General features: G+C 44.1%; 1 pseudogene; it reads left to right on the forward strand.

Moving 5' to 3' along the window:
• Nucleotides 1–9,866: 9,866 nt before the first annotated feature.
• Nucleotides 9,867–23,261, forward strand: part of LOC139248237 (zinc finger protein 436-like) — a 75,172-nt pseudogene continuing 61,777 nt past the window's right edge.

Raw genomic sequence — 23,261 nt, forward strand, 5'->3', positions numbered from 1 at the left:
ACCTTGGTATTGGTAGGTGAATGAAAGAAGTGCTGATCAGACTGGCGGAAAGTTACGGAGGAGCGTGGCCGTAAGGTTGGAGCGAATGTGTTTTGTTATATGTAAATATTGTTGTCTGTGTGGTGGGTGTGTGTTTCGGTTTACTTTTAGTTGATTAAATTGTTCCTGTTTTTAAATGTTTCATTGTTGTAATGGTTTGGAAGAGAGTGGGTTATGAAGGCTTTTTTTATTAAAATCTGCTGTTTTTGTATTGCTAAAACGTTAAAATGTTGAAAATTTGGGTTGAGGTGGTGGAGGGAGTAGTGTTTTGTTGTATTGTATTATGTTATGTTTTATTGAAAAAAATATATCGTTAAACGTATTTATAAAAACTTAACTTAACATTGTTGTGCATTGCCTTCAGCTACTTGTAGCGTTAAACTCCGGCGAGACCTTTCCATGAAAGGTTAGCATCAAACCTAACGGTACTTGTCACAAACTTAGCGCAAACCTATCATTTATGAGCTGCAGACATAAAACGTTTTGCTTTGTAGTCACAACGGGCCCTTTCCTGCGTTCTAGTGGAGAGTGAGGTCATGGTTTCAACATCAGCCTGAGTGTCTTCCCCGAGGTCATCGTCCACCTCATCTTCATCGTCTTCTCCTCTCTCCTGAGGTGGATCGGCAGTCCCATTTGGCAATTCTTATCCCTAACTGATAGCCAAATTATGCAGCATGCAGCACACCACAATTAATTGAGCAAACTACTCAGAGTATTATTGCAATTCGTGTTCTGAATGGTCCAGGAATCTGGAGTGTTGGTTAAGCATTCCAATTGTCTTTTCGACTACATTTTGTGTGGCGATGTCGCTTTCATGTTATCACCTCTCGGCTTCTGTCTGCGGCTTAAGCAGGGGAGTCCATCAGTCAGCTGGTAAGGCCATATCCTTTATCACCAGCATCCAACCGTGACTTATGGCTGACTCATAATCAGGTCAGGCAAAGTACTCTCACGCAAGATGAGTGCATCAGGGATGCCGACTGGAAATGTTGCATTGAATGCCATGATTATTTCCTTGTGGTCAACAACGAGATGCACATTCAGGGAGTGGACTCCCTTTTGGTTCAGAAACACTTCTGCATCCTGAAAGGTTGCTCGCATTGCGATGTGCGTGCTGTGTATTCCTCCCTGTAACTTGGGGAAGTTTGCTATTCTGGAGAAATATAAAGCCCCCTCAGTCTGTGCCACCCTGGTCAAAAGGAAGTTTATCAGGTCCATCCTTTGAGCGTAAAGGGCTTCAGTAACCGATCGAAAGCAGCAATGCATGGCATACTGAGAGCTCGCGCAAATTTCGCCTGCTGATACCTGAAAGGAGCCAGATGCATAGTAGGAAAGTGCCGCAGTAAACTTGACCTCAAAGGGCAGCACGGTTATGATGGTGCTGTTAGGCTGCAGATCTCCTTGATGATCTGGCCTATACCAGCGATGACCTCGTTTGGAATCATACTTTCCTAAGGCACGTGTTCACCAACACGTTCAGGTAAGACCGTTTCTCTCTGGAAATGCGTCAGGTGTATGTTCTCCTCCTCCTCCTGCCACGTCCTTAATTGGGCAGATAATGCTCTTCAATATCCCTTCTTTCACCTCTAGTGTGCAGCATGTGAGTAGTCATCAATACAGGCTGAGAAATTTCAGGCCCCATTACAATTACTATTAGACCTATTCATCAGAAATATTACATTTTCATCCGAAATTTCATAAATTAGTGTAAATCCGTCCACAGTACTATAAAATGTTTCTTACATTTTGATATTCACCTTAAAATAACTCACAGATTAAATCAATGCTCTCCAGAAATTGAAGCAGCCTTTTCTAGAAAAGTCCTTCCATTTACGAAATGGATTCCATGCCGCTGGGTTAAGATCAGTTCAATGCAGCTTTTTTTCAGCGTTTTTTTGGGCTAACGTTAGGCTGGGCGATTTATGGGCGTTAGTTTCCATTAAAATCTGTTTTCTAGATGTTGACATCATAAACATATGGACGAGTGGTTAAATTAGACGAGTGGTTAAATTAAATGTCGGCGTTAACTTGATTCTGAAACTAATGCTGGCGATAAATGGGTAATAAATAGGCGATAGATGGACGTTAGTTTCCATTTCTGGGTAAATGGGAGATAACCGGGTGTTATAACATCTCAGCGTTTAAATGGGTGGTAAGTCATGGGTAGCTGGGAGAAACAATTGGAAATTCTAGCATTGATATATTAAACAAACAGCAAGGGACCGAGTACTGAGCCCTGCCGAACCCCACCGGAAACAATCTTCCAGTCACAAAAACACACCAATCATTTGCCTTTGCGTCCTGCCACTGGGAAAATTATGGATCTAACTTGACACTTTCCCTTGGATCCGATGATTTTTATTTTTCTTCCATGTGGAATTTGCTACTAGCAATGATTTAAATCCATGCAGACTACATCAAACAAACTGTCTTCACCGAATCTCTTTGTTACCGCCTCAAAAAATTCAATCATGTTGGTTCGACATGAGTTTCCCTTAACAAATCCATGCTGACTGTCCTTGATTAATCCGTGCCGTTACAAATGAATGATTAATACTGTCGCTCTGACCTTTTCTGATTATTTTCCTACGGTCTAGTTCAGGGTCACACAGCTTGAATTACTCGGTGAACCCTTTCTTATTTAAACAATGGTACAGTGTTAGCAAACCGCCAGTCCTCTGGCACAACACTTTTGTTCCATAGCGGATTGGAAATTGATGGCCAGAGCCTCCGCTATTTTCTCTATTGTTTATCTTAATAGCCTGGGTTTCATTTCTTCCGAGCCCAGTGAAGTCTCTTCTTTCAAAAATGCTAAAAAAAACTTAACATTTCCACTCTCACTACATTTATCTCATCTAATAAATCACACACCAACCCTTAACTACAATTTCTGCATCGTGTCCCTTGTGAAGACAGATACACATTTTTCGTTGAGGAACATTCCCACCTCTTCCAAATCCAAACACATGTTACTTTTTTGTCTCTAATAGGCCATACACTTTCTGTAGGTAGGTTTTTGCCTTTCATGTATTTATAAAATATCTTTGTGTGTTCCTTGATTTCACTTGCCAATATTTTGTCATAGTTCTGTAATTTTTTAAAAATTCCATTTACCGCATGGCTTTCTGCAGTATTTAGATTTCTGTATCTGACTTAAGCTTCCCTTTTTTGTCTCATTTTATTAATTGACATCCATGAGGCTCTAGTAGTTGAGCTCCAGACTTTTTCTTGAAAGAAACATATTTGCCCTGAAATCTCTCGATCTCTTCCTCGAATGCCTCACACTACTCCGGCACTGATTTACCTTCAGTAGTTGATCCAGTCCACATTCGATAAATCGCATCTCACCACATTAAAATTGGCCTTTCCCCAATTGAAACTTGTAACTCCTAGTCGATCTGTTTCCTTTAACATAAATACAATACATTTTACTGAATTAGGATCAATGCCACCAACATATTCTCACCCACCTGTACAAATTAATTCATGAAAACTTAGATAGGATTTCTCCCTCTGTTGTTTGCCTTGCTAAGTACAGGCTCAAAATGCTGAGCTCAATATATTTTATGAATAACGCGCCCTCTATATCGTTCACACTAATTATATGCCAATTATTCACCTGGAATATAACGTTGGTGGCAATGAAAAGCGTTCACCACTGGCCACAAGTATCCAGCGACCTTTGTTTCGAGAATTTCTGGTACGAGACGTGTAATACATATCAGCGGATATAAGTGGGGATTCCCGAGGTTTTTTAATTCATTCCAGGATGTGGTTATCGCTGGCAAAGCCAGCATTTATTGTCCATCGCGTAATTACCCTTGAGAAGATGGTGGTGAAATGTCTTCATGAATTGCGGCAATCCTTGTGGTTAAAGTACTGTTCGGGATAGAGTTACAGAATGTTTACTCAGCGACGATGGAGCATCGGCAAAATATTACCATGTCAGGTTGATGTGTAGCCCCGTGTGCCTCTTCCAAGTGATGCTGTTCCCATGCGCCTGCTGCCCTTGAAAATCTTGCTGGTCGAGGTTGCATAGTTTGGGTGGTGCTGCTGAAGAATCCTTGGCGAGTTGCTGCAGTAAATCTTGCAGATGGTACACACTGCAGCCACGGTGCACTCATGTTTAAGCTGGTGGATGCTTTGATCATCAAGCGCGCTGCGTTGTCCTGGATGGTGCCGAGCTTTTTGAATGTTGTTGAAGGTGCACTCAGTCAGGCAAGTGGAGAGTGCTCCATCATAATCCTGACATGTGCATTGTAGATGGTTGGAAATCTGAGTGTGGAGTTGAGACACTCGCCGAGATTATCCGGAGTCCGACCTGCTCTTGTTGCCACATTATTTATGTAGCTGGCCAAGTTAAGTTTCTGGTCAATGGTGACCCCAGGATTTGTTAGTCGGGGATTCGGCGATGGTAATGCTGTTGATTATCAAGGGAAGGTGGTTAGAATCTCGATTGATGGATGTTGACATTGCCTGCCACTTATGTGATGCGATAGGCCAGTCTGGCAGCTATGACCTTGTTCATCTCGGCCAGCACGGTCAATAGTGGTGCGACTGAGCCACTCTTGTTGATGATCAGCAATGTCCCATACCCAGATTACGTTCAGCTTCTTCCAAGTTGTGTTCAACATGAAGAAGAGCTGATTCTTCAGCTGAGGGACGGCGGTAATTGCTAATCAGCAGAACGTTTTCTTGCCATTATTTGACCTGATGGCGTTCATTTTGTATCTAGCTACACTGTGAACGTATTGGACAAAGTCACACACAAGTCGTCATTACAAAGATTAAATTGCAAGGAACTAAATGGAAAGTGGGCGTGCAGAATTAGCTCAGTAACAACATCAAAGCATGGTGTTGGGTGGATGTTGTTCAGATTGTGAGGGGGTTTGCCGTGCTGATACCCAGGTGACAATTTTGGCTCCATTGCTGTATACAATTATGATAAACACCTGGAATAAGTTGTAAAGAGCGGAATGAAAAACTTTACAGATAATACAAAATTTGGCACATTAGTAGGTAGTGATGTGGCTAGTTATAGGCTTTGAGCTGATTGAGACAGGATGTTGAAATGGGCAGAAGCATGGCACATGGAGTTCGACGTAGAGGAGTATGAAGCGATACCCCTTGGGAGCACTAATATGGAAAGTCAGTAGAGTATCAATGGCACGAATTAGAAAATTCTAGATGAGCAGAGAGATCTTGGTGTCCATATCCACAAATCCTGGCACTTAACCTGGCTGACCAACATTTTTCTCCTCTATCATTCAAAATCATTCCAGCTGAATACTTTTCACACTGATCAGCATCAGCCTCCAGATTATTACCCCAATTTAACCCAGCATCTCTGATCAGGACCAGGAAACAGGAGATTAGCCGCAATATTTTCCTCCGTAACTGATCAGGAACAGGAGATTGCCCCAATATATCCCAACATCACTGATCAGGAGCAGGACCCAGGGGATTGCCCTAACATATCCCAGCATCACTTATCAGGAGCAGGATCCAGGGGATTGCCTCAATATATCCCATTATTACTGATCAGCGGCAGGATCCATTGGACTGCCCCAATATATACCAGCATCACTGATCAGGAACAGGACCCAGGGGGTTGCCCCAAAATATAGCAACATCACTGATCAGGAGCAGTACCCAGGGGATTGCCCCAATATATCCCAGCATCAATGATCAGTAGCAGGACCCAGGGGATTGCCCCAATATATCCCAGTATTACTGATCAGGAGCAGGACCCAGGGGATTGCCCCAATATATCCCAGTATTACTGATCAGGAGCAGGACCCAGGGGATTGCCCTGATATATACCAGCGTCACTGATCAGGAGCAAGGCACAGGCAAAAGAGATTTTCTTTGTCTCAAACAAATTAAAATTCTTGGTTCCTCCAATGGCAGTTTGTTAAATTTGAAATTTGAGATCGGCAACAGACAGCGCATCCCTTTTAAGCAGACACAGAATTCCCCGGTTCTGATAACACACCATTTTAAACAGACAGAGATTGCACCCAGACTAACAGAACAGCACGTTAAAGGGGATACGGAGGCAAAATGAATAAAAACACAACATTCTGTCAAACTCTGCTGGTCGTGCAGATTCCTTGCATGAACAACTCGATTTTACGAACAGTCGGATGATCAATCCAATCTTTTCGGAAATATTTAAGATTACATACTTCATCAACAAGGACAGGACCTGAAAAGAATAGACAGCGAAAAAGGACAAATTTGTAGGTCTGTGTTGCAGTGGAATGCAGGATTGATTGAATACTAAATGGGAAAATGGAGGTGGGTGCTAATCGGGCAATAAATGATCAAAGTAGGCTCCAGAGGAGGTGTTACTGGAGCACCTAACACCCATGTTTATGGAGCTAATTCCAATGTTTTTGGAGCTAATTCCCCTGTTTCTGGAATTAATTCCTGTATTTATGGAGATCCCATTCCCCCTGTTTCTGGAGCAAATCCCATTGATCTGGGGCTATTTCATCTATGGTGCGCTCTTCTAATTTCCCTGCCACAGGAACAGCTAATTTGCCTATATATATATGGCAAATCGTCTCTTGTTAATCCTAATCCTTCTGTTTCTGGAGCTGCATCCGCTGTTTCTGGAGCTAATACTTTAGTTTCCGGAGCTAATTCCACTGTTCATTGCGCTGCTAATTGTCCAATCTGTGGTGCTCCTAATTGCTCTGTTTCGAGCAACTTCCCCTGAAGCTAATCACCTTGTTTCTCGAGCTAGAAAGTCTTCTGTTTCTGGAGCATCTGATTCTCACTCTTTCTGGAGCTAATCAACATATTTCTGGACATAATTCACTACTTTCTGGAGCTCCAAGTTCCGATGTTTCTAGAGTACTTAAGTCGCTAGTTTATGGAGTTAACTCCAATATTTCTGGAACTAATTCCCCAGTTTCTGGAATTCATTCCTGCAATTAAGAATATCCCATTCACCCTGTTTCTGGAGCTAATTCCTTTGTTCCTGAAATAATTCTAGCTTTCATGGAACTCCTAATTTCCCCCTCAGCAGCTCTTAATTCCTCTCTTCCTGGAGATAATTCCCTTGTTTCTGGAGCTCATCTTTTTGCTGGAGTACCTAATGTCCCAGCTTGTGGATCTCGTAATGCATCTGTTTCTGGACGTATCACCCCTGATTCTGTTGTTACTTGAACAGTTTCTGAGCTAATACATTTTTTCTGGGGAAAATTCCTGTGGAGCTCCTAATTTCACTATTTCCGAAGCTCCAAATTGTGCTGTTTATGAAGCACATAATTGTACTTTTTACGAATCTGCTAGTTTGCCGATATATATGGCTCCGAAACGTCCTGATTATGGTGCGCTCTCCTAATTACCTCGCAACATGAACACGAAAATGCAACTTTTCTGGAGATAACTCTCCTGTTTTTAAACATAATTCCCCTGTTTCTGGATCTAATTGCGATGGACTGTGATTATTCATGTGTTCCTGGAGCTCAATTCCGCTCTTTCTGCGACTCCTAATTTCCCAGTTCCTGGAGGGAATTCCCCTGTTTCTGTAACTAATTCAACTGTTTGTGGAACTAAAATAAGGAGGGAGAGAATTATAGACCGGTTAGCCTGACATCAGAGGAGGGGAAAACCAAACAGCAAAAAGGGGAAGGAACCTCAGAGTATGGGGAACGATTGTTCCAGATATATCAAGAATGCTCTGGACAGGGAAACCCAGGTTGCGGTGACTGAGCATTTAAGGACGGACTATCCGCTGCACACCAGACCATGATAAAAATGGGAGTAATTGTAACCCAGGATTATGATGAACTGTTCGAGTGCGCTAGTGGCGTCCAAGGAGGGGGCGATGAAAAATTTCAGACAAAGATAAAGCAGGGAAAGGTCTCTGCCACGGGAACAGTAGGAGGGCTGAAAAGGGGGACTTGCCATAATTGTGGAAAACCGGGCCATTTTGCCAGGGAATGCAATGGGAAGAGCAGTGAAAAGCAATGTCCGTATTGTGGAAAGAAAGGGCACTTGGAAGCGACATGCTATGGTAAAAATGGCTATCCTAATAAGCAAGGACCCTGTCAGAATAGGAATACCAGCAGTGGCAGGCGTACAAAGTCACCCTGTGATGTCTGGCGGCCTCTGTACAAAGTAAAAAGGAGGGAAGGATATATGTGTCTGCACGAGTAAGGGTCGACAGTGTGAGATGCTCGTGGACACGGGAGCCTCAAAATCCATTTGCAATATGCCCCTTCGCGTCGCCAAGAAGGCTCTGATAAACGGAATAGATGGGCGGCCCACACTGTCCTACCTGAGCACCACCCAATTGGTGGAAATTGATAACTTATATATACTCATGAGATTTTGCGTATGCAAGAATCGTGAGGGAACAATTTTGCGGAATGATATAATGAGGGAATTTAAGGTCCTGATTGATTGCGGCAAGGGGAAATTGACATGGCCAAAGGCGGATGGCAGTAAGAGTGATTTAGGACAGATAGCCCACCATGTGGAAAGTATAAGTGTAGCTACAGCCACAAAAACTGTCTGGCTCATCGGGACTGGAGGGTATGGAGGCATATGTGCCTGTCTGCCCGGGGTCTGGGCAAAGAAAAAATTAGATACTGGAAATACGAAGATGGACCCTATTAAAGTCCCTGGACCACCTCATAAACCACACCGACAATACCCTATAAGACCTGAAGCTAGAACAGCGGTTGTAGAAATAGTAAAAGTGCTAGTGGAATAGGGTATCGTAAAAGAAACAGTTAGCACCACTAACTCTCCAACGTGGCCGGTAGGGAAACCAGATGTTAGTTACAGACTCACTATCGATTACAATGCCCTTCACAAGGTCACCCCCAAATTACATCCGATAGTGGCCAGCCCCTCCACAATCCTTCATGGATTATCCCCTGAATATAAGATCTTTACAGTCCTGGACATAGCCAATGGTTTTTGGGCCCTTCCCCTGGACCCAGAATCACAAGAAAAATGTCCCCTCACGGTGGAGGATAAACAATATACTTGGACCCGATTACCACAATGATTCCATAATAGTCCTGCCATATTCTATCGAATCATGAGGGATATATTAAAACAAATAGAGGTACCGGCAGGAAATAGTATTTTACAATATGTCGACGACATATTAATAGCATCAGAAACCAAGGAAGGACATCAGGCAACCCTATACTTAGTATTAAGGGCTCTGCAAACGGTGGGCCTTAAAGTTAACCTCAAAAAGGCCCAGGTAGGAAAATCCCAGGTCCTGTATCTAGGGTACTGCCTCTCAAAGAGGCTGAAGGAAATGCCCTCGGATAGGAAAAAGGCTGTCAAGGACATGCCTAGACCAGTCACGGTAACGGGGGTGAAGAAAGTACTGGGTCTCTTTACTTACAGCCGGAACTTTATCCCTGATTTGCAAAAATTGCTGAGCCAATATAAAGATTAGTGAAAGGGGGGAAACCGGCCCTAGACCTCATAGAGTGGGGCCCTGAACAAGAACAGGCGTATAGTAAACTCAAGTCAGAACTAGTCTCCGCCCCTGGATTGGGACTGCCTGACATGGGTAAGGATTTCCACATCCACTGTAACAATGAAGGTGGGTTCTATATGACCGTGCGCACACAATATCATGGGGATAAAAGGAGACCTATAGCCTATTACTCTACCACCGAAAGCCCGGTGGTGACTGGGTTATCCAAAAGTATAGCCACGCTAGATTGCGCAGCTTGGGCGGTAAAATAAGAGAACCTGTGGTGATGACTGGTAACATCATTCTCCACACTAAACACACATTGGTAGAAATGTTAAACACAGGAAAACTGAGAACCGTAGCTAATATGCGACGGGAAAAGTGGGAAGCAGTCCTCTTAACACCCAACAAAGCGGTAACCATAATTAGGGATGTAGGAAACAACCCCGCAGAAGGTATAATGGGTGAAGGGGAACCCCACTTTTGTGAAGAGGTACGTGAGGATATGGAACAGGATACAATAAAAGACGCCCCCCTTCAAACCGCAGAACAAATCTTGTTTGTGGACGGCTCACGAAAATACATAGAGGGACTAGCTCGTCCCGGATGGGCCATAGTTAACCAGAATCTAGAGACAGTTGAATCAGGGCGAATTAATGGGGGGTTGTCAGCACAAGTGGTAGAACTGGTAGCCCTCACCCGGGCACTGGAAGAATCGGAAAATAAGATTGTTAATATCTATACGGACAGTAGATATGCGTTCGGGGTAGTACACAATTACATGACAGCATGAGGGAGAAGTGTTTTTTTCACAACGAGCGGACATCCCATAAAGCATCAGCTAAGAATAGAAGCTCTTTTAGCAGCCAGTAATAAACCAAAACAGGTAGCGGTTATTAAAATTAAAGCCCACAGGAGGTAGCCGGACCGAACCAGTCCCGATTGGCTGAGTCACCAGGGAAATAAAGCTGCAGACGTAGCTGCACAGAAGGCATTAGAACAGGAAGAGTGCGAGGAAGCCTCAGTCAGTGCCGCTGGGGTCCGAGACGAACAGATAAGTATTGAGAAACTACACCAGAACACTTCTAAGGAGGAAATAGGTATGTGGACAAAGCAGGGCGCAACGCAAGGGAAGGATAACGTTTGGAGACGAAACGATAAGGTAATGGCGCCTGAATGCATACAGAATACCTTATTGGAGTTGCATCATGGCCTGTCTCATTCAGGACGAGAGGCCATGACCGGGAGTCTTGGAAGAGATTGGTGGTGGAAAGGGATGGGGAGAGATATCGCCAAATATTGCCATCGATGCGTTACCTGCGCATAATATAATCCAGGCAGGCCCATTAAAATTAAAATGGGACACCAGCCCCCTCCACGGGGGCCATGGGAACACGTACAAATTGCCCCCATCCCATGCAACAAGTTATTGCCTAGTGATTATAGATCAATTTACCCGGTGGGTGGAAGCTTTCCCCACACGTGATTGCACTGCCTCAACAGTGGCAAGGATATTCTGACCAAGGCACCCACTTCACCGGAAAAAAATAATTTGTAAAAACAATATGCCAGCTGATGGGCATAAAACAAAAATTCTACATCCCCTACCACCCGCAGAGTTCTGGGATGGTAGAGCGCATGAACCGTACCCTTAAGAACGCCCTGGCAAAGGCCATGAAAACGTCAGGAAAAACGTGGACAAAAGTATTACCCATTATATTGATGAAGTTAAGAGCCACGACAAACCGGACAACCGGATGAACCCCTTATGAACTAATGACAGGAAGGGCGATACAATTACCAGAGAACATCATAACAGGGGGTGCCGATGTAGGCCCATTAAAAGACAAAATAAAACGGTATGTTTTGGAACTAAGTACTCAAATAAAAGGGATGCGTAACTTATTAGGGACAATCAGGAAGAAAGGGACGCGGAAGCAGAAGTTACAAAGCTCCCTGAAGTCCCGTTGGTGGGAAGTCGCTTTCTGGTAAGGGTCCTACCGGGAAAACCGGGGTTTGCCCCAAAAATGAAGAGGACCGTATGAGGTTATAATCAGCAGGGATACTTTTGCCTGCATCGATGTTAAAGTGAACGGACAATGGAAGCATCGGACCCAGCTTAAGGTTTTTGAAGCAGCCGTTTAGCACACGTATTAGTTGTTGTTTTTTTGTCTATTTACAGATTGACAGCGAGAGATTCTTCAAAGCCATACGGCCATTTTGCCTTTGACTATTTGTTAATTATAGAGTAATAAGATTAAACTATATATTGCGATCGGTGAGATTATCATAGATCGTGTTAGGTCCGGCCTGTTAGCTGGACCGAAACGAGAGTTAAATGTGAATACCTTTTTGTACATGTCTTATGTTTTTGCGCAAAATGAGAACTTTTCCAGTTGCTGGGTATGTTTGCACATCCCCATCCATAGCAAAGGAGGCATCCCTTTGAGGTCAATCTCCCTTAACATTTCGGAAGTAGCGGAGTGGGTAATGCGACAAAACGGTACAGGGGAAGTCAATGATACTTGGAACCAGAGTAGGGATAAAGAAACGTGGAGATCGGGGCGGTTAACTTTTGGATGCATTGACGGATGGTACCAGCCGGAATACAATAGGTTGGTACGATCTCCGTTCCTGGTTTTGACCAACACCTCAGCAGTTGGAAGGCCCACTGCTGACATTTGTTTCACTAGAACCCTTACTGGTGAGAAAACAGGTTTTGTAGCAGGATACTTTAACCTCACCAGGTGGAACATAATAGCCAGCGAAACAACAAACCAGGGGTCCTTTGAAATAGAGGGTTTGAAGAATCAGACAAGTAGCCAGGACTGGGACCCGAAGATTAGGTGGCGACGGGGGCTGAGAGAGAGATTGGGATCGAACCGAACAGCATAAAATGGCACTTATTTTGTGTGCGGGCATGAGGCCTACTCCTGGTTGCCTCAGATTCGGAGGGGGTCCTGTTATTTGGGATATGTGGTCCCTTTTGTCACACGGGTACACACTTTAGCAGAAGTACAGACACCAGGTCGACTAAGACGAGATATTACCCCGGAGAAGACGCTATTTGGGGTCATGATGCTCACATTCGGGATAGGACGCACCATAGATGAATTACGTAACCTAGAGCGGGTACTGGAACAGATAGTTAACGACACTGCTGAAGCAATGGAGGGCATAACGGCTGAAATGGTAGCCATACGCTCAATGGTATTCCTGAATCGAATGGCCCTAGATTATATACCAGCACAAAGTGGGGTCACATGTGCCTTAATTGGAGCTGAATTCCCGATAATTCAGAAAACATAACCAACCTCGCTGATCACATAAGAAGGGATGTAAAGAAGTTATCCACGACAGTAGGAGGATCTGGCTGGTTTGACTGGCTGTTAGTGGAATCCTGTGGATCCTATCTTATGCATGGAGTAATTATTCTGGTTGTAATAATAATTACTTGCTGTCTGATTATCGGGTGTTTTAATATTTGCTGTAAAGTTATGATGCTCGACTGATGCCAGTAGCCAGTGCAATCGCCGAAGAAGAAGCACACCTGATGGAAATACTTGAAGACACCAAGGATGAAGAAGCAGATGACGATGACACCGACCACTATCTTTGAAGGGTAGCCTAGAGCTACAGGCAAGGTGGACATACGGAACATCAGGGAAGTAACATACCTCAAAGGACGAATATATGACACCATGCTACTATCATTGTGGTCATCTGGATTTCATGAACAACCTCCAGGACATAAAGGGGGAATATTGTTGGAGCGGATTTTTGGACATATACTTGACGAGTATACGGGAACAAACATTTGTTTTTATTTTCCCCTTTAATCAATTTTGTAAGGGACAATACTGATGCATTATGCTTTATATTAAAAAAAACACAGTTAGACTTCAAGGTATGCTGGCCTTGAGTTTTGGAGATAGGAAAGTGAGATAATGAACGACTGGAGAGATAAGTGGGGATATGTTTGTCTATATCGGTGCTAAAAAGCCTGCACTTGTTAATAATGCCCTGTCACAATGCGAGGATGGATTTTATCAAGAGCTCAGCCTTGGATAGTAATTGTATGAAAAGTTTTGTAAACCTTGTAATGCGATGATTAGACTTAAGGACTAGTGCTAAAGCATGTGATTTAAATTGTAATTTGTAAGATAAAAGAACCTCACTGGAGATACCAAATTGAGAAGCTGGTTCAGAGAGAGGGGTCTCTAATACTTCTCCAAAAACTTTGTCTCCGATTTAATAAACCTCTCTTTGTATATTTTACAGTCTCGGAAATATTTTTCCACAACATGTCTGTGGGAAAATATTTCACACACCAGTGTGACTGGAAAAGCAGACGCACATCCGAGTGAGAGTGTTCCACTGCACTGACTGTGGAAAGAGCTTCAATCAGTTACACAGCTGAAAAAATATTGCACCATTCTCAGCGGGGAGAAAGTAAACGTGTTCTGTGTGTGGCCAAAACTTCAACTGATCATCCAACCTGGGAGACACAAGGACACCTGCATCATGGAGAAACCGTGGGAATGTGGAGACTGTGAGAAGGGATTCAGTTCCCCGTCTGATCTAGAAATTCATTGTCACAGTCACACCGACGAGAGGCCGTTCACCTGCTCTGTGTGTGGGCTAGGGGTTCACTCAGTCATCCAATTTGCTGAAACTCCAGTGAGTTCACACTGGGGAAGTGTGGGAAGGGATTCACTCAGTCATCTGAATTGCGTGTTCACAAGTGACTGCAGGGGTAATGTTCTACTGTTATGGCTGCTGTTAGTCGCATCCTGACTGAATCGTGTTCGTTCTGTCAGTTGGGATTTGTTTCTGCTGATATTACTAACGCAGAAAACTGGGATGGAGTTTAATATTTCAAATAATACAATGTTTCGATATTTGAAATATCCATGATAAGAGGAGACAAATTGAAGTCCTGTTATATTTTGGTCCTTTTCTCCTTTCTATCTCTAGATTATTTCAGTTCTCATGCCTTTGGTTACTCTCAGGGAGAAGTCCCAGTTCCTTATACCTTCCAGAGTGTCTATCTTTGCCTTGGTGTCATGAGTACGGATAGCTATCACGCCTGGGATCACTAAACACAAAACAGTCTGTTAATCCCTTTCTGCTACAGGATTTAGCGCGTTCCTGACAACATCTCTCTCATCTTCGATGTGTGAATAGAGAATCGTTCAAGTCTGGTTTTAATTTAAATTTGAATCCACTCAGTAATTGTATTTAAAGAAAAATGTACAAGTGAACCCATCACATCAAGTAATTGGCAACGGTTTACAGTCAACAAGATGAACAAGTAAATATATCACGGCCCAGTAACCCAGCTATATATTCACAGGAGAAAGTGTGCTATCTATGTCCTCGAATGTCAGTTGGTGAGATGAGAGACTGAATCACTTTCCACACTCAGCTGGTAAACGGTCTCTCCCTGATGTCTTTCCACCCAACGTGCATCTGCATCCATTCCCACTGTCCCCACATTTACAGTGTTGAGTCAGCTGGCCACACGAGTCTCATAGGCTAGAGGATTGATTGAAGATGCTTCCACACACAGAACATGTGTCCTGTTTCTCACCGCTGTGATTGGTGTTTTTCCAAAGGCTGATGATAGGGTGATCCTGATCAATCCGGTGAATCTCTCAAAACTTGCCATGATGTTTGGTTTCAGCTTCCCAGCTGTAGACCCTCACCTTCTAATACCCTGCAAATTGAGCTGACAAACGTTGTTACTTTAAGTACAGGATAGACATTCCCACTGTGGTAGGCATCAGAGTCGAGTCCAGTCCTGCCCTCAATTTACACCCACACACTTCCCAGTTGAGGTCATTTCCCAGTTGAGGTCATTTCCCAGTTGAGGTCATTGAATCGGTATCAAGAGCAGGGGCACTGGCTAATTTTTAATCATATTTAGCCCACTGGTACCGAGGACAATTATAACCCCTGAACTGCTGCCTTGGCTGAGATCAACTCACAACACAGATCACGGAAAGAACTTGGGAACATCCCAGTCAATATTGCAGAGTGTTCTAAAATTTGGGGGATGGGGGGAGGGTTAGAAATAATTTTTTGAAACACATTTTACTCCAGCTTTAAACGAAACTTTCGTCACACTGCACAATTCTGAAGTCTTTTCAAATTCAAGTCAAATGGATCATCAAAAAGAGTGAGACATTTTAGAAAGGCGCAAGTCACTGAAATGGATCGCTTTTCAATCACTGCACAGTACAGAAGGGAACAACTGTTAATGGGAGGTCGGTTCGTGAAGTCCCCCGACACTCCGAGAGAAACAGCACTGTTCCTTTAAGTATAAATAGGCAGTGAAAAGGGAGTCCGAGTCCCTTTAAATATCTGCTCCACTCCCCCAGGTTTGGGAGGAGCAAACGCGCGTGGTCTCCTTATATCCTCACACACCAAGCACCGCCGGTGGGCTCCCGCAAGGTCCTAAAGGGCTAAGAAGAGTGACGCATCTGTTTAAGCACAACAACTGAAAAGTGCACACACAAAATCTTGCTATATAGGCGTGTGTGTGTGCGTGTCTGTAAACAAAACACATCATTCTTAATGTTTGACAGTGAATTCCACAGAGATAAGCTATTGTCTTCGCCAGTTATTTTCCAGCATTTTATTTGCTCTAATTTACAATGTAATTACAGAATGTTTAATCCCTTTACCATTTTTTGATGACCAATTTCTTGTGTGCTCTTGATTCGAAATTGATGTCACACTGACCATTCCTTCACCAAGGTGACCACTTGTCCGCAGTAAACTGTGGGAAAGGGGATTAAATCTCACCGAGGGTAATAAGCAGCCTCCCACCAGTCTCTGCATTTTATTGCCCAGTGATCACCTCACCATTACACAGAGGGTCCTGAGATTTACCTCCAGTGTGGATGATTTGTGTCAGTGATGTTAAAAATTAAATTGTAGGTTAAAAGAGGAGTTGGGTGAGAAGGGTTTGGAAAGTGGGCGTAAAAGAGGAATTGGGGTGAGGGGTTTGGAGAGTTGGTTGGAAAGAGGAGTTGGGTTGAGGATTTGAGAGAAATGCGTTGATAGAGGAGTTGGGGTGAGGGGTTGGGGAGTTGGGTTGAAAGAGTAGTTGGGGAGGGGGAGGTGGAGAGTAGGGGTGAAGAAGGTGTATGAGTGAATGGGATTTACAGCCCTTTAATTGCCTTTGTTGAACTATGATGGTGTTTATTTTTCCTTTAAAATGTTTTGTATTGTGTGTTTCACTGAAGTTAGACGTGGGGTTGCAGTTCCTTTCTGGCACTGGACTGTTTCTGGTGAATTAATGTGGGCAGTGTTAATTGGGAATAGATTTGAGTGGGATCATTCTGTGCTGAATGCGTGGCTGGGCGGCGGGTTTGCCCTCAGTCCCAGCGACGAGGTGTTGTTAACACCAAATCCAGGGACCACATACATTGTGATTCCAAATCCAGGGACAACTTACATTGAGGCATCAAATCCAGGGACCCCTTACACTGAGGCAACAAATACAGGGACCAGTTACAATGAGACATCAAATCCATGATGAATTGCATCGTGACACCAAATTGAGGGATTACTAATACCGTGACAACAAATCCAGAGACCAATAACACTGAGGCACCAAATCCTTGGACCACTTACACTGAGACTATAGAATTACATCAGATATATGGGACAGAAATGGGCCATTAGGACTAACCAGTCTGTGCCGGTGTTCATGCTCTGTTCGGTAATTAGAGAGCCTCAGTATGGGGAATGGCCATGCCGCTGAAAGCAGCTCTATTTAGGGGGGAAACGTGTGGTAATCAATGAAGATATGATGGTGGAATCAGACGGTGACTGGTGAGGCCTGGTGACAGATTATTGTCAGAAGCCCTTTTCAAGCAGGCTGATGAATAAATGTAACCAGCACAACAACTGTATCCGTCTGTTATTGTCCCAAAATCCCCAAATCTAATGTCACTAATTGATTTTTCTGTGAGAAATGTAGAGATGTAAAAGATGGGAGGAAATGAGGCTTGCGCAGAAACGAAGGTTCCTTGAATTAACACATTGTGAGGCTGTTTTGTTACTGGTCTGTGAGAGGTTAAAAACATGAAATGGAAAAGGGCAAGTCCAGTGACACTTATATTGCCAATAGTGCTTTCAACGTTAATCACTATATCCTCAGCCGAATATCATATTGACTATCCCAATCACTAATCCCAATCCTAACATATAGCCACAAACCACAGCCACTAACCACTAAACCTACATCTAAACCCAGCCCCTAATCAATGCAAAGAACATAAGAAATAGGAGCAGAAGTCGGCCATCTAGCCCCTTGAGCCCTCTCTGCCATTCAATAATATCATGGCTGATCTGATCTTGGCCTGAATTCCACTTCTCTGCCCTCTCCGCATAACGCCTGACTTCCCTATCTTTCAAAAATCAGTCTATCTGCAACTTAAATATATTCATGACCCAGCGTCCGTTGCTCTCTGGGGTAGAGAATTTCAAAGATTCATGACTCTCTGAGTGAAGAAATTCATCCTCATTTCCGTTTTAAATGGGCGACCCCTGATGCTCAGACTTTGCCACCAAGTTCTCGATTCCCCCCACAAGAGGAAACACAGATCAGTGGGGAAGCTAAAGACCCGATAAAGTAAGTGTTTAAACAATTATTTTGATGCAAAAAATTTCTGCAACGGATGTTAGTAACAAGTACTTATAATCAACTAACCCATGAAAATTAGCAAAGACATTTACAAAGACCAGAACATTTCAAAGGCAGTATGCAGTATGTGTGGAGATCTATTAACCGCATTCAAAAATCGTTAAACAATATCGAAAATAAGAGAGTTCCAGTCTTAAGCAAGATAGTTCTTTCAATGAACGTCAAATGTGTGTAAAGTGAGACACGTCGGTTCAGTGTATGACATCCACAAGCCGTATGCTCAAACGAAACAAGCTTGGGATTTGATGTGGCCAAAGATGAACTGCGTGAGAAGTGAAATAATCTAGAGTAAGAAAAGACCCAAAATGGAAGGGAAGGGAACATGAATTAGTCTCCCGTGCAGCGGCATGGTCCCGGCCTGCATGACATTAATGTGCAAAGTTAAAGCACATGGGATTGAGGTTAGTGTGCTGACATGGATTGAGAACTGGTTGTCAGGCAGGAAGCAAAGAGTAGGAGTAAATGGGGACTTTTCAGAATGGCAGGCAGTGACTAGTGGTGTACCGCAAGGTTCTGTGCTGGGGCCCCAGCAGTTTACACTGTATATAAATGATTTAGACGAGGGGATTAAATGTAGTATCTCCAAATTTGCGGATGACACTAAGTTGGGTAGCAGTGTGAGCTGCGAGGAGGATGCTATGAGGCTGCAGAGCGACTTGGATAGGTTAGGAGAGTGGGCAAATGTATGCCAGATGAATTATAATGTGGATAACTGCGAGGTTATCCACTTTGGTGGTAAAAACAGAGAGACAGACTATTTCCTGAATGGTGACAGATTAGGAAAAGGGGAGGTGCAACGAGACCTGGGTGTCATGGTACATCAGTCATTGAAGGTTGGCATGCAGGTACAGCAGGCGGTAAAGAAAGCAAATGGCATGTTGGCCTTCATCGCGTGGGGATTTGAGTACAGGGGCAGGGAGCTGTTGCTACAGATGTACAGGGCATTGGTGAGGCCACACCTGGAGTATTGTGTGCAGTTTTGGTCTCCTAACCTGAGGAAGGACATTCTTACTATTGAGGGAGTGCTGCGAAGGTTCACCAGACTGATTCCCGAGATGGCGGGACTGACCTATCAAGAAATATTGGATCAACTGGGCTTGTATTCACTGGAGTTCAGAAGAATGAGAGGGGATCTCATAGAAACGTTTAAAATTCAGCCGGGGTTAGACAGGTTAGATGCAGGAAGAATGTTCCCAATGTTGGGGAAGTCAAGAACAGGGGACACAGTCTAAGGATAAGGGGTAAGCCATTTAGGATCGAGATGAGGAGGAATTTCTTCACCCAGAGAGTGGTGAACCTGTGGAATTCTCTACCACAAAAAGTTGTTGAGGACAATTCACTAAATATATTCAAAAAGGAGTTAAATGGAGTCCTTACTATTCGGGGAATCAAGGGGTATGGTGAGAAAGCAGGAATGGGGTACTGAAGTTGCATGTTCAGCCTTGAACTCATTGAATGGCGGTGCTGGCTAGAAGGGCCGAATGGCCTACTCCTGCACCTATTTTCTATGTTTTTATGTTTCTATGTTTCTATGTTTTATGACCATCAGCAAGTCGTGGCCATCAGAAGGAGCAGTGTGCGGCGGTGGTATTCCATTGTAGGATGGTGACGGCTGCAAATTCACGTCGCTAATTGCAGTGCGGGCAGGCACAGCAGGGGGGCCGAAGGAGCGGCAAGAGATTATAGAAGGACGTGACCGGGGCCCAGGAGAAGCATGAGTCTGGGGCCCTGAAGGGGCAAGCGCCTTGGGGCAGCATGGCCCAGCCCAGACTGCTATATGTGTGCGCTCAGTCCGTGCAGCAGAGCTGGTCTCCAGTCGTCTAGGGTAATCCTTGCCACTGGACCAAGACCGAGCTATGTCAAGCCAGTGTGGTGGCTGGTGTGCAACGGCCACCACACGTTAAAAAATTCCAAACACAGGCATCTTCCACCCTTCAAGATGTAGCTCAGGATCGGCAATATTAGGTCCTTCATTAAAACACCTGTGAACTCATTCTTTTTTGGCGTGGAAGCAAGTCATCCTCGCTTCCAGGGACTGCCTGTGATGATGATGGTTATGGAGAAATGAAATATTGGACACACGGTGTTTGAAACAATATTGAGACAGAACATTAATCTCGAGCTCAGGTGGAGGGTTATTCAGAGCAGCAGAAACAAAGTCTAAGTGCCAGAATGAACATGCTTCAGTGGCCAATGCGGGCTCAGTAAATCATCTTCCATTCACTGATTGGCTGTTCCTATTTACCCAGCATTCCTCGCGACAGTGAATGTGCCGACCCCAGACTTCAGCCGCCCAGTGCGCAGGCACGGGAACTGGCTGTATTCGGAGCATGCGCAGAGTGTGTAATGGCCGAGCAGGCATGGTGAAATGTGCTCCACAAAACAGCTCAATTTCAGCGGGGCGGAGGTGAGTAATGCAGCAGCGGGTAGGCGAGGAGGCTTCATAAACAAATGGTGACCGCCGGAAGCCCGGAATAACAACCGGAATATCGGCGGCTACACCTCGAGGCTTTCTCCCGGTCACAGGCCGGGGATAACGGCGGCCATCTTTGAACAGGAAGGCAGGGTCAGTTCTCCGCCACGTTGCTTCAGTGAGCAGCAAAGCGCATGCGCAGCCATCTTGGTAAAGTAACAGCTGAGTTAAATTCTCACACTTCGGATTTCTCACCATCTCCTAAAGGCGCTGTTCAGTGCTAAGCTTCTGGTTACATCCCAGACAATTGTAACAGGAAAGCACCAGAGCTGTTCACTCCAAGGGTTAGAGTGCCCATGTACAGTCCCAGGGTTCGAGTCCCCATGTACAGTCCCAGGGTTAGAGTCCCAATGTACAGTCCCAGGATTATGGTCCCCATGAACAGTCCCAGGGTTAGAGTCCCCATGTACAGTCCCAGGGTAATTATCTCATAAGAACATAATAACATAAGAAATAGGAGCAGGAGTGGATCATTTGGCCCCTGGATCCTGCTGTGCCATTCAATAAGATCATGACTAATCTGATCATGGACTCAGCTCCACTTCTCTGACTGCTCCCCGTAACCTTTTATTCCCTTATCGCTCAAAAATCTATCCATCTCTGCCTTAAATATATTCAATGACCCAGGCTCCACAGCTCTCTGGGGCAGAGAATTCCACAGATTTACAACCCTCTGAGCGAATAAATTCCTCTTCATCTCAGTTTTAAATGGGTGACCCCTTATTCTGAGACGATGCACCCTAGTTTTAGTTTAACCTATGAGTGGCAATATCCTCTCTGGATCCATCTTGTCGAGTCCCCTCGTTATCATATGTATCAATCAGATCACCTCTCATTCTTTTGAACTCCAAAGTGTATCAGCCCAACCTTCTCAACATATCCTCATCGGACAACCCCCTCATCGCCGGAATCAACCTCTGAACAGCCTCCAATGCAAGTATATTCTTCCTTAAATACGCAGACCAAAAGTGCATGCAGTATTCCAGGTGTGGTCTCACCAATATCCCGTACAGATAGAGCAGGACTTCTCTGCTTTTATACTCTATCCCCCTTGCAATAAAGGCCAATATTCCATTTGCCTTCCTGATTACTTGCTGTACCTGCATACTAACTTTTTGTGTTTTATGCACAAACACCCTCAGGTCTCTCTGTCTTGTAGCATTTGCAATTTTTCTCCATTTAAATTATAATTTTCTTTTCCATTATTTTTGCCAAAGTGGATAACCTCACATTTTCCCATATTATACTACATCTGACAAATTGTTGCCCACTCATTTCGCCTGTCTATATCCCTTTGCAGATTTTTTGTGTCCTCAATTTGCTTTCTCACTCACCTTTGTATCCTCAGCTAACTTACCTATATTGCACTCGGTCATTTTATCCAAGCCATTTAAATAGATTGTAAATAGTTGAGGACCTAGTACTGATTCCTGCGGCACCCCACTAGTCACCATTTGCCAAACAGAAAAAGACTCATTTATCCCGACTCTCTGTTTTCTGTTAGTTCGCCTATCCTCTATCCATGCTAATATACTGCCCCCAACCCAGTGAGCTTTTATCTTGTGCAGTAACCTCTTATGTGCCACCTTATCAAATGCCTTCTGGAAATATAAATACACCACATCCACTGGTTCCCCCTTATCCATCCTACTAATTATATCCTCAAATAACTCCAGAAAATTTGTCAAACATGATTTCCCTTTCATGAGGCCATACTGACGCTGCTTGATTGAATCATGCTTTTCCAAATGTCCCACCACTGTTTCCTTAATAATCGTCTCCAGCACTTTCGCAATGACAGATATTAGGCTAACCGGTCGATAGTGTCCTGCTTTTTGTCTGCCTCCTTTTTTAAATAGAGGCGTTACATTTTCAGTTTTCCAATCTGGTGGGACTGCCCCAGAATCCAGGGAATTTTGGTAGATTAAAACCAATGTGTCTACTATCTCTGCAGCCACTTCTCTTAAGACCCTACGATGTATGCCATCAGGGCAAGGTGACTTATCTGCCTTTAGTCCCATTATTTTTCTGAATACTATTATGAATGGTGATTGTATTAAGTTCCTCCGTCACTATATCTCCTTGATTATCCACTTCAGTATTACTCTCAGTGACCGAGTGTTTTACTGTAATTAAACTGATCTCAGATTGTTTCTGTCAGATATTAAATCCTGCACGGTCCCAGCAAACACTCCCACTCCCTCGTCTCTCTGATGTTTTTGCAGAATTGCTTTGTGAAGCCTGGCTCATTGAGAGAAACACCCTGCATGGAATTATCCCAAATTGAGCATCTCCAAAGGACAAGAATCCCAGCTTTAATCATTCGCTGTCCTCCTCCCCACAGGCCCAGTTCCTTTGCTCAGATTCTGGTAATAAGTAAATAGGGGAATGTGCGCTTTGATTTTTACAGATTGAATTAATACAGAGAGCTGCGCATGCACGGATCAGCCCCGCCCCCTGTGTCAATTCCCAGTGGGCAGAAGAGCACATGCGCCCTCCCCTTCCCCAGCCTTGCCTGTGATCGCCATTCACTCAGTGAGTGGAAGAAGATGGTTTTAAACAGCCGGGAA

Source organism: Pristiophorus japonicus, unplaced genomic scaffold (genome assembly GCF_044704955.1).
Source record: "Pristiophorus japonicus isolate sPriJap1 unplaced genomic scaffold, sPriJap1.hap1 HAP1_SCAFFOLD_29, whole genome shotgun sequence".
NCBI lineage: Eukaryota > Metazoa > Chordata > Chondrichthyes > Pristiophoridae > Pristiophorus > Pristiophorus japonicus.